The sequence below is a fragment of the Eriocheir sinensis genome, unplaced genomic scaffold (assembly GCF_024679095.1).
Source record: "Eriocheir sinensis breed Jianghai 21 unplaced genomic scaffold, ASM2467909v1 Scaffold766, whole genome shotgun sequence".
NCBI classification, from domain to species: Eukaryota; Metazoa; Arthropoda; class Malacostraca; order Decapoda; family Varunidae; genus Eriocheir; species Eriocheir sinensis.
Window position 1 is genome coordinate 87,501 of NW_026112127.1, and position 23,810 is coordinate 111,310.

A 23,810-nucleotide genomic window follows, 5' to 3' on the forward strand; every position below is an offset into this window, starting at 1 on the left:
GGTCCACCCGTCATCTGTAGGCTCGCTTTCACCTCAAGGCATACAACTTGAAAGTATAAATATAAACTTTCTCTCTCTCTCTCTCTCTCTCTCTCTCTCTCTCTCTCTCTCTCTCTCTCTCTCTCTTTTATAACGACCTCTTCACTGTTTATGACGTAACCAAATCACTGGACGTAGTCTATCTTGATTTCCAGAAAGCGTTTGATAAAGTCCCGCATCATAAATTACTTTACAAATTAAAGCAAATAGGTATTGACGGTCAAGTAAACCAATGGATCGCGAATTGGTTGAGCAACAGACAACAAAGAGTAGTGATTGACGGATTTAACTCAGAGTGGGCGCCGGTCACTAGCGGCGTCCCTCAGGGGTCGGTTCTTGGCCCAGTGCTCTTCATTATCTACATCAACGACGTGGATGTTGGACTCAATAACCGCATTATAGCGGAGCAGATAACAGCAATTTTGCTGTAGAATCATGCACATGGTGATACAAGCACCAAAATTGGCATGATGACTGCCAAAGGTATACTTAACAAATCTGTCCGACTAGCCACCTGAAAATCCAAGATGGCCGCCAAATTGAACTTCCGATAATGCATTATCGCATAAATAAGGATCTACCAGGCCGATTTGAGTGATCTTGTTGTCAAATTGTATGTTTTTTGGCATGCCGAATTAATTTTTGCCACTTTCAACACTCTCAAGTAAATATTTCATCATGATTTAACCAATTATATTGGATAGTTTAGTCAATGGTTGGGAGTTTATCTGATTTGTATGTGGTTCCATGGTTCTGTGTTTGGTGCTTCACTGTCTATAGCAATAGCTGTTAATGCATGGTACCTTTGTTTCAGCAGTCAGCCACATCATCTGGATGGACTACTGGCACTGGCCCTCATCACTAGCCGTAACACAGGATGGTAAAAGGATAAACCCTCGATCCTGAGCACAACAAATTAACAATGGCTACAAGATCATGGCACACCGACTGGGACAAATGTTGCCTTTGTCAAACAGACAGGAAAGAAGGTCTCACGTCTCCACTCACAAATCCCTCCAAAAGGGTAGATGATGGGTACAGCCAGTTGGGGAGGAATATTCCTCGATTCCTTGCTGTCAGTGAGCTACCACTGAAGCTGAACCCAGCGAGACTTGACGATGGCAACGGGATAGAGGAAACTTTACGAAAGAACAAAGCACAATACCATTCCAGTTGCAGGCTGCTGTTCAACAACACGAAGTTGCAACGAGCTGAAAAAGAGCCGCCTCTGCAGCAGCTGCTGACAGCAGTGAGAGCAGCAACAACGTCAAATTACCCAGGAGAATCACAGACTCCAAGACGACAGAATGCTTTCTGTGTGAGGAGGAAGGGGACAGTCTGAGACAAGCAATGACCATGAAACTGAACAAGAAAATCAATGACTGTGCAAAGACTCTCAATGATGGGAAGCTCCTCGCAAAGCTGAGTGCTGGAGATGTCATCGCGCAGGAGCTGAAGTATCACCCTGCTTGCTTGGTAGCTCTGTACAACAGAGAGAGGGCCTTCCTGAATGTTCAAAAGCAGAAGAATGCAGAAGATACCCTACAAAGACAGGATGTCTATCCAATGGCTTTTTCTGAACTGGTGACATCATTGAGTCAGAAAATGAGAGTTCAGATCCACCCATTTTCCGACTTGGAGACTTATGTTCGCTCTACAGGAGAGGCTAGATCAGCTGGGTATCGAATCGCCGGACGTGCATGCTACCCGCCTGAAAGAGCAGCTGCTTTTCCACATCCCTGAGCTAGAAGCTCATCACCAAGGGCGTGATGTCTTACTGGCCTTTAAGAAGGATGTCGGGGAGATTCTTGCACAAGCCAGCAAATATGGTGAATCAGTGACCCTGGCAAAGTCTGCTGGGTATATACGACGGGACATGCTGAAACATAAGAAAGAATTCAACAGCACATTCCATGATCAGTGTCTCGAAGATACTGTCCCAACTTCACTACTTCAATTTGTATGCATGATTGAACACGGGGCCGACATCAAGTCCCAACTCCAACACGGAGCATCAAAATCTGACCTTGCAATGGCACAGCTCTTGCAGTACAACTGTTTTGCACGGTCCAAGAAAGGAGCAAAATTCCACAGGCATTCCAAGGACCGGGAGACACCGTTTGCCGTGTATATTGGCAGGGCCGTCTTTGCCAAGACAAGGAAGAGGCAACTCATTGAGATGCTCCATGAGAACAGGATCAGTGTGTCCTATGATAGAGTCCTCGAAATATCAGCCCAGCTGGGAGAGGCTGTGGTGGCACAGTATGTGGAAGATGGAGTCGTCTGCCCACCAGTCCTGAAAAGCATGTGTTCACGACTTCAGCAGTGGACAATATTGACCACAATCCGACTGCAACTACAGCCCAATCTTCCTTCCATGGCACCAGCATATCCATCTTTCAGCATCCAAACTCCGAATACCCAGGTGAAGAACGCGAACCACTGAAAATCAATACAGATATGAGGGTGAATAAGGTTCCAGAGCTTCCTGAGGATTTTACCAACGTCCGACCAGCCTACATCACCAAGAATCCCAATCCTCCTGGACTAGGAAGCCATTCATACCCAGCACCCGAGTCAATCCAGTCACACATGAAGGAAGATTATATCTGGCTGGAAAAGGTGTCCCTCCGTGAGACCATTGGTGACGGGGTCAATATTTCATGGGCAGCCCACCATGCATCACGGAAGAGGAGCCAGTCATTTGAAGTGAGCATTACCTCACTGATGCCTTTGATTCGTGACCAGGCTCACTCAGTTGCGACCATCAAGCACTGCATGCAGAAGATTCGAGACACAGTGGCTTTCCTTAACCCAGGACAGACCCCAGTGATAGCTGCTGACCAGCCACTGTTTGCTCTGGCCAAGCAAATCCAGTGGCAATGGCCTGAGTATGGAGAGGACAAGTTCGTCATCATGTTCGGGGGACTCCATATAGAGATGGCTGCACTGCGGTCACTAGGAACGATGCTAGAAGGCAGTGGCTGGACCAGTGCAATTTCTGAATCAGGGTTGGCTTCATCAGGTACAGAAGAGTAATTTCTGTCTGCGTCAAGTGTCACCAGTAAAAGACTTGCCCACCAGATCACATCATGCTGCATGTATACACTTATGAAAGAAGCACTGAGACTACTGTTCTGAGACTGAGATGTCAGGTAGCTTGCCTCTGACCTTTGATGACTGGCATGCTAAGCGGAGAAGCGTGAGTCCACAGTTCCAGTTTTGGAATATGGTGTTGGATATGGAGCTAGCAATATTCCTCCTGATCCGTTCTTTCAGGAAGGAGACTTCGAGCTGTACCGAGAAGCCCTGTCATAACTGATTCCGTACTTCTTTGCAAACAACAACACCAACTATGCCAGATGGCTTCCAGTGCACTTGCGGGACATGATGTCTCTTGACCAGCAGCATCCAGAAGTCGCCAAAGAGTTTCACAAAGGGAACTTTGTCGTTCACAAGTCTAAAAGAGAGTTCTCTGCCCTGGCGATAGATCAAGCCCATGAACAAAATAACGCTGTCATTAAAGGCGACGGAGGAGCTATCGGTCTGACTGAGGATCCTGGAGCATTAAGAAGATGGATGGTGGCTGGACCTGAAGTGAGCCGCCTAGTTGCTGCCTATGAGGCCGTATCCTGTGTGAAGGATGCAACCATCACGAACAACCATCACGAGCAGAATCCAAGTGCCCAGAGAAGATTTGCTGAGAAGGTTGAATCACTGCTAAGAGTGTTGAAGGAGATGGGCAACCCTTTCCAAGAAGAATCAGCTGAGCTACTAGTTTTAGACACGAAGAACATTGCAGATCCAGCCCTTGCAGAGCTGGTTGGCACACATCATAAACAAGGAAAACAACAATTCTGTTTATTCATGGAAGGTCTGAAGAGTAAAGATACAAGTTCATTCTACCAACCCATCAAAAAGAACAAGGTTGCTTTCTTCAAAGAAGAGAAGGCTGCAAACAGTTCCAAGGAAAAGGCACTGAAAGACGACTGCCACCTGTTCTCCATTCAGAGAGTGTGATTTGCAAGACTTCTTCAGGCATGAAAACCAGGCAGCTCCTGCCTCGCTCAGTGATGGTGGCAAGCTCCATACATCTCAGAAATCACAGTTCACTGAAATTCTTCAAACCAAGGTTACTCTGCCAGACAGAGAACCATACGGAGATGTCATCATAATTGATGGTTCAGCGCTCATCAATGCCGTGCCTCCGCGGAGCTCAAAGCCATTTAAAGACTACGCCAAGGAAGACATCCTGCCGAAAGTGGAATCATATGGTGCCAAATACAATCGGGTGGACATAGTATTCGATGTCTATAAGAAGTCAAGTCTGAAGTCTGAAACCAGGTCCAAAAGAGGACGAGGGATCAGAAGGAAAGTGACAGGAACATGCAAGACACCACAAAACTGGAAAAGCTTTCTGCGAGATGACAGCAACAAGACTGAGCTCTTTCATTTCCTTGCAGAGAAAATATGTGAAGCTGATACAAAAAGCACCATCATTGTGACAAAGGGAGACAATGTCATCAGCAATAGAATGAAATCCCTGGATGCTTTAACTCCATGCTCTCACGAGGAAGCAGACACCAGAGTGTTTGTACATGCCAGGGATGCAACTTTAGAAGGTAGCAAGTCCATCATCATCAAAGCAAATGACACTGATGTCGTTGTGATAGCAGTATCAACACTGCCATTCCTACAAGAGCTTGGTCTGGAAAGTATGTGGGTTGCCTTTGGGCAAGGAGCCAATGCAAGGTGGATTCCAGTTCATGAGATAGTGGTTGCAATAGGGCCAGAGAGAGTCAGTGGCATCCTTTTCTTTCATGCTTTTACAGGCTGTGATGTCGTTTCTGGTTTCCGTGGGAAAGGAAAGAAGTCTGCATGGTTGACGTGGAATGTATGTAATGATGTCAGCAAAACCTTCATGAAACTCAGCCACTGCCCGCGAGAAGTTTCTGATGATGACCTGTACAAGCTAGAGCAGTTTACTGTCCTGATGTACGACAGATCCAGTGCAGCTAGTAGTGTTGACGAGGCAAGGCTGGATCTCTTTGCCCGCAAGCAGAGGTCTTATGATGCAGTTCCACCAACCAGAGCTGCCCTCATGGAGCATGCAAAGCGTGCTGCCTACCAGAGTGGGATCATCTGGGGCCAGGCAACTATCCCCAACCCAGAAACCAGCACTAGTGCCGACTGGGGTTGGATTCGAACAGGAGAGACGTGGCAGATATGCTGGACAGCCCTTCCCCCAATTGCAGCATGCTGTCAGGAACCGACAAAGTGCTCCTGCAAGAAAGGCTGCACCCGGAGATGCAAATGCTTCCGCTCAGGACTCTCTTGCACTGCTCTGTGTAGTTGTGTGTGTGAGCAGTAGCAGCGTGCTGAACTGAAAACACATAAACTCACTTTGGGACATTCCAAAATGTTTTGATGCATTATTATTTCGGTATTAATGGGGTGTTGTTTTTTTCTGCTCCAGTATGTGTCCGTCCATTTATATTGTATGTTCAAATGTTCAATGCTATGTTTTAAAAGTGTTTTATTATTTGAATGTTGGGTGAACTCTCAGGACTCTTGAACTGCTCTGTTTAGCTGTGTGTGTGGGCAGTAGCGACCTACAGTGTACTGAGCTGAATTCAGTACACAGTCACATGAACTCACTTCGGGACATTAAGAAATGTTTTGATGTATTATTATTTCTGTATTAATCGGGTGTTCTCCTTTTCTATGCCAGTTTGTGCAACATAATGACTCCGTCCAATAATTTTGTATGTGCAAATACCCAGTGCTATTCATGTACACTGTAAGTGCTTGATTGAATCTCTGATTAAACGTGTTTTATTGTTTGAATTTGCTTTCTTTTATCTAAGCATTGCCAAAAGCTTTTGAAAGTGGCAAAAATGAATTCAGCATGCCAAAAAACATACAATTTGACATCAAGATCACTCAAATCGGCCTGGTAGATCCTTATTTATGCGATAATGCATTCTCGAAAGCTCAATTTGGCGGCCATCTTGAAAAATGGCCGCCATCTTGGATTTTCAGGCGGCTAGTCGGACAGATTTGTAAAGTATGCCTTTGAGTGTCATCATGCCAATTTTGGTGCTTGTATCACCATGTGCATGATTTTCCTATAATCCGCCCCACTATTAGTAAATTTGCAGACGACACAAAGATTGGTAACTCGGTTCTCACTGACGAAGACAGGCAAAACCTCCAAGAGGATTTGCACAAAATTTCAGCTTGGTCGGATAGATGGGAGTTGCCCTTTAACGTAGACAAGTGCCATGTCCTTCAAGTTGGAACGAGGAATAAGAAGTTCGATTACGAAATGCGCGGCGTTAAACTCAAAAGCGTTCAATGCGTCAAGGACTTGGGGGTCAAAATCGCGTCAAACCTCAAATTCTCACAGCAATGCATCGATGCAGCAAATAAATCGAACAGAATGTTGGGCTTCATTAAAATAAACTTTTTATTTAAGAATAAAGATGTAATACTCCCGCTCTACAACCGTTTAGTCAGACCCCACTTGGAATATGCGGTACAGTTTTGGTCTCCCCACCATGTAAAGGATATTGATAAATTAGAAGGTGTTCAGCGTCGGGCAACGAAAATGATCCCTTCCTTGCGCAACAAATCCTACGAAGAAAGGCTTTCTACCCTTAACATGTTCTCTCTTGAGAAGCGTCGCCTCCGAGGAAAACTGATCGAATGTTTTAAAATACTTAATGGTTTCACGAATGTAGACAGATCAACATTGTTTATGATCGATGACACTTTGCGCACGAGGAACAATGGCGTAAAACTCAGATGTAGACAAGTAAATTCAGACTGCACCAAATTTTTCTTCACCAACGTTGTAGTGCGAGAATGGAATAAGCTCCCACCATCAGTGGCCCAGTGTAACACGATTGACTCCTTCAAAAATAAGCTCGACCGTCACTTCCTTCAACTTCATATCAACTAGAGTAGAAATGCAACGTTTTGGAGTCTTCTGATTAATGTAAAATCACTTAGGTTTAAGGACAGACCACCAAGTCTGGACCATGGGGTCTGTGTGGTCTGATTTCCTATGTAAATCTATGTAAATCTCTCTCTCTCTCTCTCTCTCTCTCTCTCTCTCTCTCTCTCTCTCTCTCTCTCTCTCTCTCTCTCACACACACACACACACACACACACACACACACACACTGTGACACACACACACACACACACACACACACACACACACACACACACACACACACAAACTGTGACACACACACTGTGAAACACACACACACACACACACACACACACACACACACCCCGCTGCCAGCCTATCATAATTATTTCCTTTCTTAGTGTTATTACGATAACTATTATAATTACTCTTACTATTATTACTATGAAAATGGGGAATGAGAAGGGTGAGAGAGGAAGAGGGAATAGGAGGAGGACGAGAAGAGAAGGAAAGAGGAGGAAGGGAAGGAAAGTGTGTGTGGAGGAAGAAGGGGGGGGAGGGGAACGAGAAGAGGAGGAATGGTAGTTGGAGGAAGAGGAGGAGGAGGAGGAGGAGGAGGAGGAGGAGGAGGAGGAGGTTGCAAGTGGACGGCCGAATGCTTGTTATAAGTTGGGGGAGAGGAGGAGGAGGAGGAGGTATGGGTGGGAGAGTTAGACAAAGAGGTGATTAATCTCACACACACACACACACACACACACACACACACACACAGACACACTTAGAAATAGATACATATACTTAATTATACACACAGACACTAAGGATAAAATAGGCTGATGGAAGGGAGGAAGAGGAAGGAAGAAAAGTAAGGTAAGGAAGGCAGGGAGGAGGTGAAGGGAAGTAGGGAAGGGGAGGGAGAGGCAGGAAGAAAGATAAGGTAAGGAAATGAGCGAGGAGGGGAAAAGAAGTTGGGAAGGGGAGGGAGAGGAAGGAAGAACGGTAAGGTAAGGAAGGGAGGGAGGAGGCGAAGGGAAGTAGGGAAGATGAGGGAGAGGAAGGCAGAAAGGTAAGGTAAGGAAGGGAGGGAGGAGGGGAAGGGGAGGGAGAAGAAGGAAGGGAAGGGAAGGGAAGGAGGGAGCGCCAGTCTAACTCTTGTCACCAGTAATTTAAGCTTGGTAACCAGGAGATGAAGACACTAACAGGGGTAATGTTTACACTATAGCAAGGTAATTACGGACCCCGCTGAGCCTATATATACAGAGTACATCGCTATCAAGCCATCATTAGGCTTAAGGAAAATGTTTTTAAAGCTAAGTAACCATCAGTAAACGTTAACAAAAGTAATTATTCGGCTATGGCAAGGTAATTAGCCCCATCCCAGCCCCCAACCTTAGTAACTAGTCCTAATCAGCTGTAAAGTCAGTTTGGTGAGGCCGCTCGGGGAGTTTCTTGTACCGTAGCGCTTCCATATCTTATTAAATGTATAGAGAATATTTGACCTGACACTATGTATAGAGAATATTTGATTTGCTACAATGATTATTCCTAAAACCGTGGCGCTTCCATATCTTATATAATGTATATAGAATATTTGATTTGATCCTATGAAAGACACGATAAGAAAACACTTAAGAAACACGTATAAAAACCGCTCACAAACACTAACAACACGTACAAACACCTATATTCACCATAACAATCAAATAAGGGCCTAACCACGTCTTGCGGCATCCCCCAAAAATCACTATACTAAGATTAACAAGATGACAAACACTGATAAACACGTCCAAACACCGCTCACAAACACTAAAACACACGTACGTACAACCACCGCTATTCACCTGGTAAGTCCTTGGCAATCACTTCGGGTCCATCTTCACGTCCTGCAACACACCGACGGAATGACCGATATTGTGGAGTGACTTCTTCCCTTCTCTCTCCCCCTCCCGCTCCCTCTCTCCTTCCCTCCTTATTCCCCCCTCTCTCCAGCCACCTGTTACCTCCACTTCCCTCACTCCCTCCATTTCCTCCCTGTTCCTCCCTCCTTTTCTCCCTCCCATCTCTCCTTCCCTCCTCCTCTCTCCAACAACTGTGTCTACTTGTTCGTTTCGCTCTCTTAAACGGAAATGACAAAAGAAAGGAGGAGGAGGAGGAGAAAGAGAATGAAGAGGAAGAGGAGGAAGAGGAAGAGGAGGAGGAAATAAGAAAAAAAGAAGAAAAAGAGAAGAAATGAGAAGAAATTAGAAAGGATGAACGGAGAAAAGGAGGAGAAAGAGGTGGAGGAGGAGGAGGAGGAGGAGGCGACATTATTACTGTCAGATAAAACAATTACTGTCCGTCTGGGCAAATAATTATCCATCTGGCTTTATATATATATATATATATATATATATATATATATATATATATATATATATATATATATATATATATATATATATATATATATATATATATATATATATAATAAGTTTGTGGATGTATGCATTTATGTATATAGGTATGCACATATTGACTTGCACTTCATCTATCAAGAGGAACTTAAACTTTTTATTTGAACTTTTTTAATTTCAAATTCAACTTTTCTAATTGGAATTTCAACTTTTTAAATTTGAAATTCAACTTTTTAAAAATGAATTTCAACTTTTTTTTATATGAAATTCAACTTTTTTTTAAATTTGAAATTCAACTTTTCTAATTGGAATTTCAACTTTTTTTTTATATGAACTTCAATTTTTTATTTAAAATTCAACTTTCCATATATGAAATTCAACTGTTTTAACTTGAAATTCAACTTTTTAAATTTGAAATTCAACTTTTGATTTGAGGATGAAAAGGTGTAGATAGTTCGACGTATCGGCCCCTGAGATGTGTTTCATCATTCTTTATTTTCTGGTAAATTCCCTTCTTTAACCCTATCTCGTGTTTTAGTCCACGAGTCATCCACTTAGGGTCTTTGTTTTCTTTTCTAAGTGCTCGCTGTGGTATATGCTGTCTTTGCCACTCTACTATTACTCTAACTAAATTATTTTAAGACATTTCTACCTGGTTCTATTGGCTCTCCAATCCGCAGTTCTTGCCCTCATGAATCCATAAATTAAATTATCCCAGTTTACCCCTTTATGATGTCTTCTAAGCCCCTCGTAATTTGCTCTTCTAAAATCTGGCACTAACACTGGGTTTGGTTCGCGGGTTACCGCCCAGTCTAAAATAAAACGAACCGTTCTGTGGTCACTATTTCCTAACTCTCCGCCCACCTCCAACTCACGTAGCAAGATCTCATTATTAGTTAAGACTAAATCTAATATGTTATCTCCTCTGGTAGGCTCAGTAACTATCTGCTTAACGAAATTATCTTGTATAACTTCAAGAAAATCCTCGGCTTCCAGGTCACCCACTAGGTCTTCCCAGTCTATATTCCTATAATTAAAATCCCCCATTACGCAGACATTTATACTCCTACTCACCCTGCCAGTAACCTGTAGTAATATATTCGTGTCCTGCATGTTATGGTTGGGTGGCCTGTACAGAACTCCTAGAGATAATTTTTCTTTCCCTTTGTAAACGTTCACCCAAACTGATTCTGAATCAATGTTACTTTGTACTGAATTGTTAAATAAACATTTAAGTGAGTCTTTAACATATAGCGCAACACCACCTCCCTTTCTGTTCCTTCTGTCTTTGTGAAACATCTGATAACCCGTTATTTCAAATTCCGATCTAAAATTTCTATTGTTAGTGTCTATCCATGTCTCAGTGATCGCTATTATGTCAAAATTTTCTGAACAAGCTTCACCCCTTAGTAAGTCTATCTTGTTTCTGAGGCTCCTGCCGTTAGTATAGAAAATTCTTAGCCCGCCCTCTGTTACTCCCTTAGAATTACTTATAAGCTGCCTGGTTATATTATGAGCTAGATGTCCTCTCCCATTACTCCTCCCATTGCTCCCATTATATAGATATATATATAGATATATATATATATATATATATATATATATATAGATATATATATATATATATATATATATATATATATATATATATATATATATATATATATATATATATATATATATATATATATATATATATATATATATATATATATATATATATATATATATATATATATATATATATATATATATATATATATATATATATATATATATATATATATATATATATATATATATATATATATATATATATATATATATATATATATATATATATATATATATATATATATATATATAGAGAGATGGGCAGCTCACAAAGGTTCCAGAGCCAAACTCCCACTAACTTTGATCTATACATTTCAGCCCGGAATCGTGCCAAATCTATTCTCCGACTTACCAAAACTTCTTTCATAAACAGAAACCTTGCTTCTAATTCTTCCCGTGACTTCTGGCATCTAGCCAAAAATATCTCCTCCAATTTCACTTCTTCCTCGTTCCCTCCTCTCCTTAACCCTGACGGCAGCACTGCCGTTTCATTTGTCTCTAAGGCTGAGCTCTTCGCTCAAACTTTCTGTAAGAACTCCACCTTGGACGATTCTGGGCATATTCCTTCTATATATCCCCCCTCTGATTCCTTTATGCCTGTTATTAAGATTCTTCCTAATGATGTTTTCTATGCTTTCTCTGGCCTCAACTCTCAGAAGGCTTATGGACCTGATGAAGTGCCTCCTATTGTCCTAAAAAACTGTGCTTCTGTGCTGACACCCTGCCTGGTCAAACTCTTTCGTCTCTGCCTATCAACATCTATCTTTCCTTCCTGCTGGAATTATGCCTTTGTACAGCCTGTGCCTAAGAAGAGTGACAGCTCCAATCCCTCAAACTACCGCCCAATAGCTTTACTTTCATGTCTATCTAAAGCTTTTGAATCAATCCTTAACCGGAAGATTTAAAAGCACCTTTCCACTTATAATCTTCTATCTGATCGCCAGTATGGATTCCGCAAGGGGCGTTCTACTGGCGATCTTCTTGCTCTCTTAACTGACTCTTGGTCATCCTCTCTTAGCAGTTTCGGTGAAACTTTCTCTGTTGCGCTAGACATATCGAAAGCACTCGATAGAGTCTTGCACCAGTCTTTGCTTTCTAAACTGCCCTCTTTCGGATTATATCCCTCTCTCTGTTCCTTTATCTCCAGTTTCCTTTCCGGCCGTTCTATCTCTGCGGTCGTAGACGGTCACTGCTCTTCCCCTAAACCTATCAACAGTGGCGTTCCACAGGGCTCTGTCCTATCACCCACTCTCTTCCTGTTATTCATCAATGATCTTCTTTCCATAACAAACTGTCCTGTCCACTCGTACGCCGACGACTCCACTCTGCATTATTCAACTTCTTTCAATAGAAGACCATCACAACAGGAAGTATACGACTCCAGACTGGAGGCTGCAGAACGCTCAACCTCAGACCTTGCTATCATTTCCGACTGGGGCAGAAGGAACCTTGTGTCCTTCAATGCCTCAAAAACTCAATTTCTCCACCTGTCAACTCCACACAATCTTCCAAACACCTATCCCCTATTCTTCGACAACACTCAGCTGGCACCTTCTTCAACACTAAACATCCTCGGTCTATCCTTAACTCAAAATCTCGACTGGAAACTTCATATCTCCTCTCTTGCTAAATCAGCTTCCTCAAGGTTGGGCGTTCTGTATCGTCTCCGCCAGTTCTTCTCCCCCGCGCAGTTGCTATCCATATACAGGGGCCTTGTCCGCCCTCGTATGGAGTATGCATCTCACGTGTGGGGGGGCTCCACTCACATAGCACTTCTGGACAGAGTGGAGGCTAAGGCTCTCTTCGTCTCATTAGCTCTCCTCCTCCTACTGATAGTCTTCTACCACTTAAATTCCGCCGCGATGTTGCCTCTCTTTCTATCTTCTATCGATATTTCCACGCTGACTGCTCTTCTGAACTTGCTAACTGCATGCCTCCCCCACTCATGCGGCCCCGCTGCACACGACTTTCTACTCATGCTCATCCCTATACTGTCCAGACCCCTTATGCAAGAGTTAACCAGCATCTTCACTCTTTCATCCCTCACGCTGGTAAACTCTGGAACAATCATCCTTCATCTGTATTTCCTCCTGCCTACGACTTGAACTTTTTCAAGAGGAGGGTATCAGGACACCTCGCCTCCCGAATTTGACCTTGCTTTTGGCCACCTCGTCTGATTCTTTTATGGGAGCAGCGATTAGCGGGCTTTTTTTTATTATTGTCTTTTTTTGTGCCCTTGAGCTGCCTCCTTTGTTGTAAAAAAAATAAAAAAAATAAGCCTTCTGCGAGTTAAGGCCAGAGAGGGCATAGAAAACATCATTATGACGAAACTTAATAACAGGCATAAAGTAGTCGGAGGGGGGATGTGTAGGAGGAATATGCCCAGAATCGTCCAGAGTGGAGTTGTTGCAGAAAGTTTGAGCGAAGAATTCAACCTTAGAGATAAAAGAGACGGCAGTGCTGCCGTGTTTTTTTTTTCTTCACATTCATGGTACAGAAGCCTTCTCAAACTATCACCAGGCTCATGAAACTACCCATGGAGATACAGATACGACACTCTCTCTCTCTCTCTCTCTCTCTCTCTCTCTCTCTCTCTCTCTCTCTCTCTCTCTCTCGTAGGCTACGTAAACTTTTGGGATCAATTTTATGGCATCAGGAGTCTATTTCAGAAAGATGGACTCCATTTGTCAGCAGTCGGAGCGGCAAGATTTGGGAGACTACTTCACGGCGCTGTTCGAGACTTTAGAGCAAAAAACGAGTCGCGCGTTCACAACCCGCCCACTTAAATATAAATAGTTGTCATGCGGCCAGCACTTCACTAAATCCTAAAACAACTAACAACTCCGTTTCTCGAGTTATAACAAAAGACAACTTAAGGGTTCTTAGCTTTAACGTTCGAGGCTTAAGAAATAAGATCGATGAATTGCAGTGCCTAACTAAAACAGAAGACGTTGATGTAATTGCCGTAACTGAAACATTTATTGACACCGCTATTAATGACTGAATTTTTTTAATATAATGTAAATAACTTTATATTTTTCAATAAAGACCGAGTTAATCGTAGAGGTGGAGGAGTGGCTCTTTACGTCAAAAGTAGCTTACAGCCCGTTGATAAAACACCAGAGAACAGTACTGTAGAACACTTGAGCGTGAGCTCAAATACCGATCAATTAAAAATCAACATATCCGTCACTTACAGGCCTCCAGGCCAATCACGCGAGAATGATGAAATAATATATAGCGTTTTGCAAAGAACTCTCCGAAACAATGATGCATTGATTTTGAGCGATTTTAATCTACCGCATATAGACTGGCAGACACTCACGGGATCCGAGGGGGAATCGCATAGGATGTTAGACTTCGTTGAAAATAACTGCCTTAGCCAAATGGTTAGTGAAACAACGCGCGATAATAATATTCTTGATCTTGTATTAGTAACCCAAGAGAACTTAGTTGACAATGTCAGCGTTGGCGAACACCTCGGATCATGCGATCATAGACTGGTGCGTCTCGACATAAGAGCTCAAACAAGGATTGCATTATTGTATGTCAATTTTAAAAGAGCGAATTTTGAAAGAATAAGACAGTCATTAACGAACTTTCAATTAGTATCCAACAGCGACGTCGAAGAATCTTGGCAAGACTTTAAAGCTTAATTTCTAACTGATTCGTGCAATCTTGTGAAAAGCGTCGAAAAGTTAAAAATCCTCCGTGGTTTAATAATGAAATCAAACTTGCTCTCCAAAAGAGGAACTTGTTACATAGGCAAAAGAAAACCGATAACTCTACCGAAAATAGTACACGGTACTACGAAGCAAGACGGCAAGTCAAAAGTTTAATCAAACAGGCGAAACGGAGGTACGAAGTAAACATTGCGGTAAATTGCAAGTCAGATCCTAAAAGTTTTTTTAGGTATATAAACAAACAAACAAAAAAAAAAGAGATTCGGGCAATATCGTGACAGACACCCAACGCATAGCGAACACGTTAAATTCTTATTTCGCCTCGGTTTTTAATAGTAATTCTACCGATACTGCTGCTGTTCCTACCACTATTGGAAATCCCAGTCGTACTCTCCCTGACTTTGAAATCAGTACAGATGAGGTTCTCAAAGCGCTGCAGTCACTTAAAACTAACAAAAGTCCAGGACTTGATAAAATATATCCAAAATTACAGTACTTAAAGGAATATCAAGAGAGATACTCAGACCTTTAACAATGCTGTTTAATATGTCTTTGCACCATGGTATCGTTCCTAGTGATTGGAAAATGGCTAACGTAGGTAGTAACAAATGTACAGAGGTGGGGGTAGTTGGAAGTGGGGGGTGACGGAAGTGGGGTTGGGGGTCAGCGGGGGATGACGGAAGAGGCGGAAGCTGGACACCCCCCACCCCCCACATCTTTCACCTTTTCACCCAACCCACCCCACCCCATCCACCCCCTCTCAGGCTAGCGTACGGAACCAGGGGGTGACAGAGTGGGGTGCCCAGCAGGGTAGGGGTGACGGAAGAGGGGGTAGTTGAAGGGTTAAGATAAGATCGCGGAAAAAAAAGAGCTCGAATGACCACAAGATTATAATCACGGAAAAAGGTAAAGACATTAGGTTAATGACCTGGATGGAATATGCCCCGCCCACCTGCTCCCCGGCCTCCATCTTTCCTTAATCTCGTTTCTTTCCCTCTCTCCCATACACACACACACACACACACACACACACACACACACACACACACACACACACACACACACACACACACACACTCGAAGACACACACACACACTCGCACACACTCGAACACACACACACACACACACACACACACACTCGCACACACACTCGCACACACACACACACACACACACACACACACACACACACACACACACACACACCTTTATGTCTGTTTCTGATCCTGTTATGTCTGTTTGTGATCCTTTTTCGTCCGTATCTGATCATTTTCCATCTGTTTTTTTTTTTATTCCTTTATGTTTGTTTCTAGTTCTTTTCTGTTGTTTCTAATTCTTTTCCGTCCATTTTTTACTCTTTTTCGTCTGTTTCTGATTCCATTATGTTTGTTTCTGATCCTTTTAAGTCTGTTTCTGATTCCTTTCCGTCTGTCCGTCTACTGGTGTTTGCGATAAATGAAATACCACTGGCTGATCACACACACACACACACACACACGAAACATAAAGCCTCTGTTATTTTCGTTTCTTTTCCGTTTCTTCGTCTGTTCGCGCGTCCCTTACGTCAGCGGAGGGCGAGGCAAGATGGAAGTGTACCGAGGCTCACTAGTTAAAACAATAAACAGTCTGGAAATCAAGTTGAAATTTTCCTCCACTCCTTTGTCTGTGTTTGGGCCATCCGTCCCTTCGACCTATAGTAAGATGCATCCGGTGGCTTGGAGGGCACACGAAGGGCATGTTAGTGACTCGTGGTAAGGATTGACTCATGACTTTCCGTTTTTGTGACACTGTGTTGGGTTGTATGTATTTCTGTGTATTGCATAGTACGTTTCTTTTCATATTTGTTTGTTTATATATTTTGAGGATTTAGAGGGCACGCGAAGGGCAAGTTAAAAGTGACTCGTGGGAAGGATTGACTCATGACTTTCCGTTTTTGTGACACTGTGTTGGGTTGTATGTATTTCTGTATACGGAACTGTTTGTTTCTTACCCTATTTGTTTGTTTATCATATTTCGAGGATTTAGAGGGTACGCGAAGGGCAAGTTAAAGGTGACTCGTGGTAAGGATTGACTCATTGTCATCCGTTTTTATGACATTGTGTTGCGTTGCATGTCTGTGTATAGCATTATTTTGTTTTTATCTTATTTCGAGGATTTAGAGGGTACGCGAAGGGCAAGTTAAAGGTATCTCGTGGTAAGGATCGATTCGTTGTCATCCGTTTTTATGACATTGTGTTTCGTTGTATGTATTTCTGTGTATAGCATTATTTTGTTTTTATCTTATTTCGAGGATTTAAAGGGTACGCGAAGGGCAAGTTAAAGGTGACTCGGAATAAGGATGGACTCATTGTCATCCGTTTTTATGACATTGTGTTGCGTTGTATGAATTTCTAAGCATGGCATTGTTTGTTTCTTCTTCTATTTGTAAGTTCATCTTATTTCGAGGACTTGGACACACACGGAGGGCAAGTTAAAGGTGACTCGTGGTAAGGATTGACTCGTAGTTTTCCGTTTTTATTATGTTGAGCTCCGTTGTATGTTTTTTCTCTATACATAACATTCATTATTTTCCTACTTGTATTTTTTTTCTTCTTATTTCTCGGTTGTCTGTCTCTTTCAAACATGGGAAGTTTGTTTTCAGTGTAATTTTCAGTCTTCGCTGTGATGAGTTTCACTGTATTGTTTTTCGCTATATGACATTACTTGATTATTTTTATATTCGTTTTTTTTCTTGTTATTTCTCGGATGTCTATGTGTCTGTCAAGCATGGTAAGGTTCTATTCATTGTAATTTTCCGTTTTTTATTACAGTGCGTTTCGTTGTATTTATTTATGTATATGTCATTTTTTATTTCTTTTTCCACTTGTTTGTTTGTCTTATTTGCTGTTCGTCTACTTTTTCAAGCTTATTACGTGTTTATTTATTTGTTTTGTCTATGTCTCTTCAAGCTTGCTATCTACGTCACCAGCGAGAGGTATTAAAGATGAAAGTTTAAAAGACACTCATGTAACGCTAGAGGTAATATTATAATTTAACCTTTATTTTTATTTTTATTTTGGGGTCACGAATTATCATTATATATATTATGTTATCGCCTAAATGTATATTATTGCTACGGCCCCAACTACAACTACTACTACTACTACTGCAATTCCTCCTCCTCCTACTACTACTACCATTCCTGCTACTTCTATTACTGCTGCTGCTACTACTACTGCTATTACTACTACTACTACTACTACTACTACTACTACTACTGATACTTCATATACTTCTACTACTACTAAGGCTACGGTTCCATATAAAATTACTACCACTACCACCGACACCATCACCTCCACCAGCACCCTTATCAACAGGCCGTCTATATCCACCCAGGCGTTCACCTCCCGGCAATACCTCCAATCATTGCCTCCGGATCGCCAGGTAATATACTACAGCCGGCGCCGCGTACCCTCACACGCGCCACCTCCTACTGGGACCTGATGTCAACAAGAGCACGTATTATATATAGAAGGAAGTCTTACTGAAAGAGCTCGCACTGCTTTGAAAATAGAACGAACTTACATTAGTTGAACTCACACTCTTTTGTATATAGAACGAACTTACATTAGCTGAACTCACACTCTTTTGTATATAGAATGAACTTACATTAGCTGAACTCACACTCTTTTGTATATAGTAGAACGAACTTACATTAGCTGAACTCACACTCTTTTGTATATAGAACGAACTTACATTAGTTGAACTCACACTCTTTTGTATATTGAATGAACTTACATTAGCTGATCTCACACTGTTTTGAATATAGAACGAACTTACATTAGCTGAACCCATACTTTTTCGTATAAAGAACGAACTTACATTAGCTGAGCTCACACTGTTTTGTATATAGAACGAACTTACATTAGCTGAACTCACACTGTTTTGAATATAGAACGAACTTACATTAGCTGAGCTCACACTGTTTTGAATATAGAACGAACTTACATTAGCTGAACTCACACTGTTTTGAATATAGAACGAACTTACATTAGCTGAACCCACACTTTTTCGTATATAGAACGAACTTACATTAGCTGAACTCACACTGTTTTGTATATAGAACGAACTTACATTAGCTGAACTCACACTGTTTTGTATATAGAACGAACTTACATTAGCTGATCTCACACTGTTTTCAATATAGAACGAACTTACATTAGCTGAACCCATACTTTTTCGTATATAGAACGAACTTACATTAGCTGAACTCACACTGTTTTGTATATAGAACGAACTTACATTAGCTGAACTCACACTGTTTTGTATATAGAACGAACTTACATTAGCTGAACTCACACTGTTTTGTATATAGAACGGACTTACATTAGCCATAACCTACCTGTAACCTCACCCAGGCGCCCAAAAACCCCGTCAGCGTCCCCAGGAGACTCACCGCTCCTTGTGGCTGGCGTCCAACGTCTGGATGGGCTACTCACGTTACTTCCGGGTCCTTGGTCCCCTGAGGTGCAACTCCCAGGCGTGTGTGCCACCCTGTGTTCCCTCCGAGAGCGACAGCGTGCGTGAAATCCAACCTCTGGCCACCAGTGCACTTTACTGTGGAGAAAGCAAACCCCTTCCACTTCGGCGGGGGCTCAGAGAAACACAATCCGCCGGTTTAACGTGGTTTATTTCCTTTGTCACAGTTCCCACACTGTTCCACCGGGGTCCGGCCACTTGTTGACCGTCGAAACCCTCTACTAAAGTCCACAAACCCAAACACCGCCAATTCCAGGCACTTTCTCCAAGGGGGTCCGTGCACCGCCACGCTACGAGCCTCAGGTCCCGACCGAGGTTCGAATCCCACTGCCTGCCGGCGTCCCCCAAGGCCCTCGTGCGCGCCCCAATCACAGGCCTTCCCGCTCGGTGACGTCACTTCCTGGCGGGAACCTCAGGCAGCCGTAACAATGTGCTAGTAGATACAGACTTTTCAGAATAAATTGTAGTTGTTTATAAGAAAGGGACTGGTGTGAATGTTGTATATACTGTTTATAGTGTAAGAATTTGCCTGCTATTTTTATGTTAAATATAAAATATATGTAAATATATTATGTATATAGGACTAATGTTGGAACCTATGATATTATAAAATTGCACATGATGAATCTGGAATCATAATTTGACCAAATTCCAATAAACATTGAGTTTGTTTGACTTGTTTAAATGTCCTTTATCAAAAAAAAAAAAAAAAAAAAAACGGATGAAAAAAAAAACAATAATTGTCTTAAAATTTATTCGATTTGTGGAAACATATGAATAAAACGCTTTTATGTTTCGATCCGGCTCATGCATAAAAGACTGCCCGCCAAATCAGGCGGGCGGCGGCGGCGGCGGTAGCGGATGCGACAGGATTGCTCAGCCCAGGGCCCGGGCAGGTGGGCAGCAGGGCAGGGGCAGCACGGGGTAGTGGCGGTGACGAGTGAGGACCTGTGAGTGGAGCCAGACCTCTGATTTAAGCATGGTATACAACCACCCCACCCCACGATAAAGGAACTAGAAAATTATTTATGCTTAGAATAGCTTCATGGAATGTGAAACAATTCAATATGAAAAAATCAATAAGTCAATACTTACTTTTTATGAAAACGTGTTAAATGTTTGATGACATAAGGGCATTATAAACTTGCTGTAAGCGAATCGCATCACGTGTTCATCATTCCTCGAATATTCGGTCTTGGAAAACTCCATACATATTTTTTCAAGAGTTTCTCTTACACCCAAGTGTGAAACATTGTAGGCAAAGTACATGGCATAAGCCCCGCACACATCGCTTCGCGTGCTTTGAAGTCGAAATGCATTTTTATACATACTGAGCCCGGGGTAATCAATATATTTGAAATGATCAGAGTATAATTTTGGATCGAAAGCATAACTATCTAGGAACACTGCCATGCCCGGTTCATAGTAGAGACAAATCCAGTGTCCCATTTCTCTTTTAGAATAACTTGGTAGCGTATTGACGATGCACACTATAGGTTTTCTATATCGAGGTATAGAGTTTACCTCGTCTGCCAATAACACGCCTATAAACAAGGCCTGCTTTCCTATGTGCCCCCTCAATCCTCTTTCAATCTCCATGTTGTTCATCGCACAGCCGCTTCAAGCGCGCACATCACACTGCAGCCGTCTTTCAGAATTAACTGTTATTATACCCACTGTTTCGCCAAACAGTATCAACAGACGGTTCTCGTTTTCTCCTTTGCTTAGATTCAAGCTAAGTCTAAGCCCCCCATTCATTTCAACGGGCAAATTATCATTTAAGTTTTCAGCACGCAAATCAAATGTGCAAATCATTGCCCCCTTGCCGAAAATATCCTTTCCAATTAAATGGTCTTTGTGAAAACCAAGTGCATCCAAAGTACGATGGTAGAGCTCAGCATAGTCATGAGGGAATTTACTAGGAATATTATACATGGTTCTACCATTAACACTGAAGCTTATTTGACTTATATCGCCATGGCTCAAATACAATGGATTTAGCGTATAGTCCCCAGAATGAGCTTCCATGCTCGTTATAGTAAGCGAGAGTTTTTCCGGAATAACATTACCCCACGGTTGATCATACGTTCCTGAGGTTTGGTCTTTGGCTAGCACATAGGTTTTCAAGAGGGTTTTGGTAAATGTCGATTTTAAAAGATTCCCTGTGGCGAGAGACGCGTTCAAAGCATGAAGTGCATTAGGATAAGGAAACAGTCGCGTATAAAGCAGCTTGGCTGAATCTATATGCAGACGAATGTTATCGCCAGTTGGAGAATTTAGCAGCCATGCATTACTAGATAGTTCCATTCGGAGTCTAACCGAAATACCATCGAGCAAGTAACTGTCTAAAGCACTTATATCCAGAAGAAGCGGGGTACAGAGTTGTATACCATGAGTCTTAACCCGCTTCATAATGGTCTTGTATTGCGCGCTGGCATTGTCAAAGTATTCTGCTGTTACTTTGGAAATAAAACCGTTCTCTGGGATGGCAATATTAGCATTGGCTCCAATTGTATTCAATTTGTTGGGCGACAAAGTATTCAGCATTTTAACGTATGACGTGTACCCATAAAGTACATTATTGTCAACAGCTACATCTCCCAAAAAACATTGCACTGATTTGAATAGGCTGTGCGCGGTATTATTTGCAAATTCAACGTGTTGAGCGTCTTCGAGAGGAGTAGTATTGTCTGGCTTAGTTAAGCGTAAAGAGGTGTGCAACACCAATTTCCCCAAATCAATAAAACTGCCAAGTGTTCCAGGAATGAGAAATTCTATATATCTATCGGATAATTTCATATTGAATCCGAGGTTAGTAGGTAAAACATCAGCATCATAACGGGAGGCAATCGTTGTTTCCAATAATCTCATTTTGTTGGGGCGGGGAAACAATTCACTGACACCGGCGGCATATTGCCCCAGGGGAGAACGCGGGTTCCCGACACCAACCGCGCTGGTGATGCTCGCCATACTGCTCTTAGTTCAACAATGATTACAACTCGGTAAAGATGTCCTTTTTATAACACCTTTTCCTCCCGACTCGCTTGACTTTCTTTTTCCCGCTTCCTCTAGTCAATTTCATTGCAGCTTGCTTTAAGGAATTAATTCCAAGCTTTTTTATAGAGCTTCTCAAGTTGCTTCCGTGTGAAATATCATCTAGTACATTGTTTCCAAATGTTCGAGCTGAAGGCACAATGACATTTTTCACTAGGAATGGGAAAGCTCTTTTAGCGAGTCCTGCTAAAACCGAGAATAAACCCCCGCCTCTGTGATAGCTTGGTTCATAAGAAAGTGTGACTATATCATCAATACCACTCCCTCGGGATGATATCTGTTTGCCATTCGAAAACAGGGTATGCTATTCTGCTACGGAAGGAGGATGAATGTAACCCGCATGGTGGCGACGAGGAGACTGTCTTTTCAAATGGACAACATTCCTATTAATACAGCAAAATGTACTCAAAGATTCAACGCGATCGGATATGAAGTAAACATGTAACAGGGTATCCTTCTTCGAAATGCATAGGACGACCTTTTTGATCTGTGAGTTTAATAGAAATCGAATCAATTACTTTGGATTTAAGGGACTTATATATAGTTGGATGCACGCCTTTTGTTAGACCTCCGGAGAGCGAAAAGGCATCAAGAATATTTACATTTTTCCCTGCATACCTAGAGGGATTGACAAGGTCAGTGTAAATGAGAACACACTGTACGTCACCATTTCTCAACAGAGAACAGGACGTTTTTTGTTTGTTCTTCATGTGTACCCAAGGAAGAAAACACAGCATAACCTAAGTTGGGGACAAAACCGAAAACCTGGGCTAGTCGCGTATTAAAGGAAACCTTAATAAATACAACTTGTGGATGATAACCATTGTAGCAGAACAAAGTTAAATGATCATTTGTTGAGCTAAATGCAAGAACCTCTCTAGAATACGCTAGTAAATGGTAGTTGTATCCATCGACCATCTCCTTTATCAATGTCGTTATTATACCGTTAACACACATCAGCAAATACCCAGTGTCATTATACAAGATATTAGCATTAATAGCCTCTGACAGTGTGCGTCTTTCAATAGCTTCTGAATCTGGCGTTGGTCTTATACCACATTCAAGGTGTATACTACACTCTGGTTCACCCGGTTTAACAATGTAATACCGACGGGGAAGCAACACGTTCAGTAGACCGACTTCATATTCCACGTCCTTGTCTAATGTTAGAGTTTGTATATTATTAGTAAAGCTAGTGCTGGAATTGGGGTAAATTTCCCCATCCGCAATGCTGGTAACATATATATGATGTGACTCCATTTAGAGCAAGCAAGACACTAGCAAAAATATTATAATTATTTCATTATATAGAGGTAGACATGACGAGATGCCAATTACATATTGAAGGTAAATCATACTAAACATCATTACATTGTTATTTATTGACATATTTTACATTTAGTGATGTACATAATTATTGGGAAATTGTCTGGAGCTATAGTTATTCAGGACCCACGTCGACTACAGCACCGTCCCGTTTTCTTTTCCATTCGTCAGCCACAGCATCGTCCTCTGTATCCACCAGTTTCCTCTTCCTGTTTCGCTCGGGAGACACAGATAGAG

At 42.1% G+C, this 23,810-nt stretch overlaps 1 long non-coding RNA gene across 1 annotated transcript in view; it reads right to left on the bottom strand.

Moving 5' to 3' along the window:
• Window positions 1-8,914, bottom strand: part of LOC126994278 (uncharacterized) — a 20,989-nt gene extending 12,075 nt beyond the window's left edge. The window contains exon 1 of the long non-coding RNA XR_007748948.1: window positions 8,821-8,914. This is a non-coding gene — a long non-coding RNA (uncharacterized LOC126994278). The remainder of the gene's footprint in view (window positions 1-8,820) is intronic.
• Between the last annotated feature and the right edge of the window lie 14,896 nt (window positions 8,915-23,810).